The 7,995-nt window shown below is 31.0% G+C and overlaps 1 protein-coding gene across 9 annotated transcripts in view; it reads left to right on the forward strand.

The window, feature by feature from the left end:
• The window catches only part of LOC116849243 (potassium/sodium hyperpolarization-activated cyclic nucleotide-gated channel 2), a 391,135-nt gene that overhangs the window by 227,321 nt on the left and 155,819 nt on the right, over positions 1-7,995 (forward strand). The gene's annotated exons all lie outside the window — the stretch shown is intronic.

Consider the following 7,995-nt stretch of genomic DNA (forward strand, 5'->3'; position numbering starts at 1 on the left):
ATATATATATATACATATATATATATATATATATATATATATATATATATATATACATATATATATATAACAAAGAAATTCTTTTTTTATAATTCAAAAGAAAATTAAATGTGCGTAATTTTGTAGACCTCACCTCATTAGCTAAGGGTTAAATTAATATATACAATAAAATTACAAAAAATATAATTTTTATTAAAATGAAATGACTTTATTAAATCATATTATCAAAAAATTATATTACTGTGTTAACTACAACACATATAGACAAAATCTAAGACGTTTACATCGATCGAAGATCGCGGTATGGTGTCTAAAGCAACAACAAATTTTTAAATGTGATGTAACATTGAAATTAAGTAATGTAAAATTTCCAGTAAAATCTGCAAACATTGTAACATTTACGAATAGTTTCTAAATATAAAAATACGAATAGTTTCTGTATATAGAAAAAAATATCTGAAATATTTCCCATATATTTTTGAACCATTTCAGATACATTTCAGATAGTACATCATAGCGGATATTTTATGTATCTGAAAGATATCTAAAACATGTCTGAAATATTTCTTTGAAATGTTTCATATTTCATAATGAAAATTTTTTGAAAGCTTTTTGAAATATGTTGGTGCTGTGTGGGTTTGTACTCGTAGCTAAATGCACGTTTGTACGCCTCAAATTTCCGTTGCGCTGTACTCATTTATCACTGAAAAATACATTTAATGGTATGTTTTTACTATTCCTTAGCAATTCGTAATCACCATTCTTTTTTAGTAAAAGTGCCTCTTTCCAACCTATAAACAAGGTCATGCTCGCTGTGTTGAATGCACGCTTTTACTACTCAAATGAAACATTTTCGAGAGCTAAAACCGGTGAAATATTTTTGTAAGAGGAAGGCAAGATTTCGAGGATGATCTAACCGATTAAGGTAAAATCGAGGATGATCCAGTCTGTTTTGTTGTTAATATTAAATATTTATTTGAAGAGAATATCTAGGTTTATTTAAACAATAGCAGCAACTTGTATAAATAAACATTCTTTTGAAATACAATTTCTAGCCAAAGTATCGAAGTAGAAAACTTATCATAAGAAGCATTAACTATTACGATCAATTTAATCCCATGTTCTGACCACATATTTCTACGTAAAATTTGATGCTTTCTCGATTCCTGTGGGTAGAAATAAAAGCTTCCGTTGAAAAAATTTAGTAAATCTTATATGATCCCACTAAGGATATCATAATTTCATCGCATAATCACATATTTCATGTGAAATTCGATGCTCTTCCGATTTCTGACGTCAAAAATATGTTTCCATTGAAAAAATATAGTTCACTCTGTTTAACCTCACTAGGGTCAACCTAGACTCCATGTCATGACCACACGGAAAAAAAAGATTTGTTACATATGGACAACTAAACATAATTTGCTGTATTAGCCACTTTTTCTTTGCTGCAGGAGCCAATTTCTTTCCTATGATAACAAGAAAATTTGCTCTTGCAATAAAAAAGTAGCTAAAGCAGTAAATTATGTTTAGTTGTCCATATGTAGCAAATTTGCTACGTAAGCCACTTTTATTGTTATAGAAGCAGACTTTCTTGTTATCATAGTAAGAAAATAGGTTTCTACAGAAAAGAAAAAGTAGCTAACACAGCAAATTATATTTAACTGTTCGTATGTAGCAAATTAGTTTGCTGATGCAGCAAATTATTTTTTTCCGTATAATAATAAAAATATATGTAGAAAAGAAAAGGCATATAGAATTAGTAAAAATTCTAACAGAAAGGATAGTAAAATGAAAAGAGAATTTGTAAATATTCCATAAAAAACTTGAATACTCTCTGTACTCTAATATTATAATATTCTATATTCTTTGAATAAAGCAGTTTATATACTCTTTGAGTATAGAATATTATAATATTAAAGTACAGAATATTAAAATTTTTTTTAGTATTTATGGATTCTCTTTTCATTTTTCTGTGTTTTCTTTGTTAGAATTTTTATAAATTTTTTCAAATTTTTACTAATTTACAAAATATTCTTTTTGTTTTACAGCTTTTTTCTTACTTACATTGAAAAAAATGATCCTAGCAGCCATAGCGAATTATCTAGATATGAAAAATTAGTTAAAATCGATAAATGACTAGCAAGCACTGCGATATCGTATATGTTTTGTATGTAATCAGTATAGGTAGCAGAAACAGAATTTATATCGGAACCATTTATCAAATTTAGCAATAAGTCTTTTTATGGCGTTCAATCAGATTATAGCCAGTTACACTTCTTCTAAAAATGACTATGATAAACAGAAAATACTAGCAATAAGAGATACAAACGAATGTATAATTCTTACACTCAGTGCTGTTTATGTAACCCAATCTTTCTAACTGCGCTAACAAATTTTCTGCGTTCAACTGTCGTACAAGTTTGTGACAGCATATCGTTCAGTACACTGAGAGAAAAATGTGAAATTAGAAAGAAATGTTTGCTTGTAATATTTTCTTCCATATTTATTGGAAAATATTCCATATTTATAAAAAAATTTGATTGTAATAACGAAATATATATTTCTGTAAAATATATTTCAGTCTTTTAACTAATCATGAGAAGCAAATTGTTTAACTCTTGTTGGAAAAATTAATTTACTTCAGGCAAATGTATATTGTTTATAGCAATGATATTTAATTATAACAAGATTAATATTTGTAGCCAAGTAGCATTTATTTGCAGAAATCAAATTTATTTTTTTTTAAATAAATCTTATTTGTGTGGATCAGAAGTTAATTCCGGCTGTTCTATTTAAGATTTATGTGTTATTCGTATATCAGAGAACACTGATTCGCATTGCATCATGTAATATGGCGAAATAGTGGCGATACATTGTCGTTTTGTGATAACTGTGACAGTGATTATCGTTTATTGTCATGTGATTTGAAAATTTAGACAACAAAATGAAACATATTGTGAAAATATTACATTTAGAGCGTAAATATTTATAAATAAAATATTTATAAAAATAATTTATAAAATTAATTAATTTATAAAATATAATTTATAAAATTAATAATTAAATATAATTATTTTATAAATATAATTCTATATAATTATTTTATAAATATAATTTATAAAATTAATAATTAAATATAATTATTTTATAAATATAATTCTATATAATTATTTTATAAATATAATTTATAAAATTAATAATTAATTTATAAAAATATTTATAAATAAAGACAAATATTTATAATATTGCAAATAATATTATAAGAAAATTATAATTACTTCTTCGACTACACACATGAGGACAATAAGAAACAGTCCAGCCAAACCTGCGCGAACAGATTTCGAGCAGAGCTTGTTATCAACTTTTGATGGCAAATAGATAACAAATTTGATGCAGGATCTGTTATATCAAATCTTGTTGCCAAATTGCCGCCAGATATGCGGCAGAGCTTGTTGTCGGATAATTGCTGCAGATTTGCAGCAATAACTGCGCAGAGCTTGTAGCGATTTGACGGCAGATTGGCGACAGATACCGCGCAGACCTTGCTGCGCTGCAAGCATTGCGCAGTTTTTGCTGCAATTTTGGCACTAATTGCCCGATAGCAAGATCTGTCACTAAAACCGTAGCCTAATGTAGACACAGATGGCTATGGTTTTGCTGTGGGTTTTTGATCAAATTTGCTGCCAATCTGCGCGCACTCTGCGCTCAATTTGCTTACTGGGAGTATCAGTTGAAGGAGCAGCAGCTAAGGTGATAGACTAGAAACCTACCTGGAGGTATCTGAAGTTCTCGAGTTCGCGTCCAACCAGTACTGACAAGGAGATGCCACAACCTGCTAAATCGATTTCTGAACAAGTCATAGCACGTTCACTAGCTGTGATGTGTTGAGCATCAATATCCTAACAGGATTTGTGCCAATGGGCCTTTGTTTGTGAGAAATTACAGTATAAAGTTTGAATCACGGAATTGTATCCCACATATGGCTATTATATAAATTGCGGCTATATTTCAAGAAGGTGGCGTGGCTGAGTAGACTGAGGCTCCCACGTCAAACATTTTTGAACTGGCAGCGATCGTTCGAATCCCGATGACGAGTTGTCTGTATACGGTATTTTTTTTCTTACCTTAGGGCATGTAATTAATATTTTTTGAATATAATATATTTGTTTTGTATATGTATTTCGTTCTTATGCTATTAACCAGGAGTAATTAGGGAAGTATCAGGATTGTTTAACACAAACATGAATATAGACACATAATTTGCATTGCTTACAATGAAATATATTTTTAGTACATATGAAAATATTATTGGTGCTGATGATAAATAGGGAGAATATGATTGTATGTGCATCGCATTAACTTGAATGTCTAAATGTATACTTTTATCGCTTGTAAATAAATCAGGATAGTTGTAAATTCTCGTTATCATACTTTTAACCTGCCTGTAAAAAATATTGCATGGCAGGTAGATTACTGTACATTTCAGCGATATTATTTGCAAGTTATATGTTCACTTATATTTTACAAGCATTTGTATATGGTTTATTGTTATTTCTCATCTAATTATCCCTGATTAATAAAAACAAAGAACATATATAAAACAAATGTATTATATTCAAAAAACATTAATTATATGCCCTAAGGTAAGAAAAAAAACCGTACACGGAAAACTAATTTCGTCGCCGGGATTCGAACGCTCGTTGCCGACTCAAAAACGCTCGTGAGAGCCTCAGTCTACTTAACCACCTCGCCCTGCTAAAGGAAAATTGTAACTTTAGCTATATGTATGGTACAGCCTCGCGACCAAAACTTTATACTGTAATTTCTCACGAATAAAGGCCCATTGGCACAAATCCCGTTAGGATGTTGATACTCAACATCACAGCTAGCAAACGAGCTATGACTTGTTCAGAAATCGATTTAGCAGGTTGTGGCATCTCCTTGTGAGTAAATTTTCAAGTGTGAAAATAGTGAGAAATCAAACAGAAGAGCTAAATTTCATTTAAAATCAAATAAATCAGATTTATTTCTGTAAAATAAGCCTTACATTCTACAAGTAAATTTTCAAGTCTTTTTTCTCAATGTACTGTCTCAGTACTACAGCGATATACTTTAACTATATTCCTCACAGATCGTTTTAGCGATTCTCATTTTCATTAAACACAGTAATTCATATTAGGTTACGAGGCCTAAGTTTTCCTGCACATATTGCTATAATATTGCTGCTAAAAATTTTATGTACCACCATGAAAAATACAGCGGTCCATTTTGACTGTAACATTTAGAATTCTATTTAACTGAACAGTAAAACATTTTTTTGAGTGTATATATGTTACTTATTTGATATTTTAGGCTTTCGCGGTGTCTATGCATATTAGATTTGGTTTCCGAGTTTGAACCGTGTGAATTCTTCTTTGTTTGATTCCGATGTTTCGCGAACATTTCAGTCCGCTTCATCAGGGAGGAACGACCCGAGGCATTGGAATCAAAAAAAGAAGAATCCAAACCGGCTCAAACCCAGAAACCAAATCTAATATATGTTATTTATGTATGTAATTTTGACTAATTAATTTTCTCCGCATCTATTTCTTCCTCGTTAAGTTTTTTACTGAAAGGTATAACCGCATAGAGTAGGCAAAGAGTGTTCAAAGAGTAGTTCAAATTAGTGTTATTAATTGATACTTATGTAGTATAAAATTACTCTAAATAGTAATCTTGAAGTCGCTTTTTTATAGAAGTTATGGAAGGAGAAAGTAAAATATAAAAAGAGATTTTTCTTGAAAACGGTTGAGTCAATTTAGATAAGCAAAATAAATATAAAATATATATAATAATATATATATATAATATATGTTGTAGTAATCAATAAAGCAATTGTTTTAATAGAATTAAAAAATTTTCTAGCTAAAGAAATAGGTGAAGAAAAATTTTTAATTTTTTTTCAATTTTTTAGGGGGATGTTTTTTAGTGACACTTACTATGTTTTTCATAAAAACATCTATTATACATATGTGTGTGAACCCTCTCTCTTTTTTCTCTCTCTCTCTCTCTCTCTCTCTCTCTCTCTATTCTTATATATATTTTCTCTAAATAAATTAGAGTGGTGCAACATTTGAAAAAATAAAACACATGCACACATCGCTGCGCTGTACCACGCCGTACAGCGCCGGCTAGTGCAATTGAACCTATTTCTATTGCATTGTTTAACTGCCACCAAAGTTGGTGGAAATTAAGATTTTACTTTTACTTATGTATTTATTCACTTAATGTGAATATTTTTTTATAATATGTTTTAGTGAAAATGAAATTATCATTAAAATATCTGAAACAGATAATGATAAACATACATTCTACTTTATGAAAATTCTCAACAGTTTGAAAGGAATTTTGTCATTCGTTATGTTACGTGTTACTTATATGTTATAGTATAACAAAAATATTCTATGTTCGCTGAGTTGTTTTCCACTTTTATTATTATTTTTTTATATAATAATTTTAGTTTAATAGTTTAATAGTTTTCTGTTAGAATTTTTATTAAATTTTTATTATATATATTGTTGCACTCGCGAGTCGAGAACGTCGCACTCGCGGACGCGGAGGAAATAAACAACTCGTTATAGAAAAGAAAAGAACTTTAATGAGAAAACTAGATTCTCGACAGAGTCACACGTCTGGCTCGCGCGCTAGCCGTTTCACAACTCTCTCTCTCAGCTGTTGTTTGTCAACCGCTCCATGACAACCGTACTCCGGCTCAGGACTCGCATGCATCCTGAACGCCGTGAATGTTGCGCATGCAACACTGCTCCCCCTCTCCAAAGAGGTTGTCGTCCCGACAATTCTACTGGTTCGTTTGGCTCTTCCTTTGTTAGCTTCTTCTTATCTAAAATGATTTCCAGGGTTTCCCTGACGACTTCTTGCTCTACCCTGAACTGCTGTTACAGGTTACCGAGCGTCGCTCAGATCCCAATCATCCTTTTGATAAGCACCGAACTCTTCAGCCTCATAAACGCGTCTTCAGACTAGGGTGGGGAATCTTTTGTGGACCCAACGCTCTCATCAGAGAGCAACCCAGGTCCCCACCTTGACATTCGCCCTGATCAAATATCAGCCCCGTGGAAAAAACCACGAATCAAAAACCACGGGAAAGGTGGTCTTCTTAAAAAAAAAAAAAAAACAACTTCTCACTTCTCATTTTCGTATTTTCTTCAATAAACTTTCCTTTAACAAAACAAACGAACAAGAAAGAGTGTAACTTTCATAAAGAAAACATTATCCATTATAAACCCCACAGTCCGGATGTCTTTATTCTAATTCTTTATTCTTTCCTTAAAAGTAGCTAATCTATCTGCATGTACAATTTTTTTCTTATGTTTTGACGTCTTTTGAATAGAATAAACCACATCACTTAATTTCCTAACAACTTTATAAGGACCTTCCCAATTACTCTGAAGTTTAGGAGCCTTGCCCTTAACACGACGTGGATTAAACAACCACACTTTTCCTCCTATAGCAAAATTAATATCCCTAGCCTTTTCATCATAAGCAGATTTAACTTTCTCAGACTTAATTGAAAGAAAATTCCGAGCCGTCCTATGAACCAAATCTAATCCTTTCCTTAATTTAGAAACAAAAGACTCCTCCGAAGAAAACTCATTTTCTTCATCAGGAACCTTTCTTCGAAGAAGATCTAAAGGAATACGAAGATTTCGAGCAAAATAAAGTTCTGCTGGTGTAAACTTCATGGTTTCATGTTTTGAAGATCGATAAATCAAAAGGAATAAAGGGATCTCATCGATCCCAATCTCTCTGATGATCTGAAACAAACTTGGCCAAATAATTTAAGATTGTTCTTTGTTGACGTTCAACTTGTCCGTCAGATTGAGGATGCAAAGCCGTTGTCCTAGTTTTCTTTGTTCCCAACAAACGTGAAAGTTCTTGAAATAATTTTGATTCAAAACATTTTCCTTGATCAGTATGAATTTCAAGAGGAAC

The sequence above is a fragment of the Odontomachus brunneus genome, unplaced genomic scaffold (assembly GCF_010583005.1).
Source record: "Odontomachus brunneus isolate Ranch 3 - 2012 unplaced genomic scaffold, Obru_v1 Obru_scaffold_109, whole genome shotgun sequence".
In the NCBI taxonomy this organism is placed as follows: Eukaryota; Metazoa; Arthropoda; class Insecta; order Hymenoptera; family Formicidae; genus Odontomachus; species Odontomachus brunneus.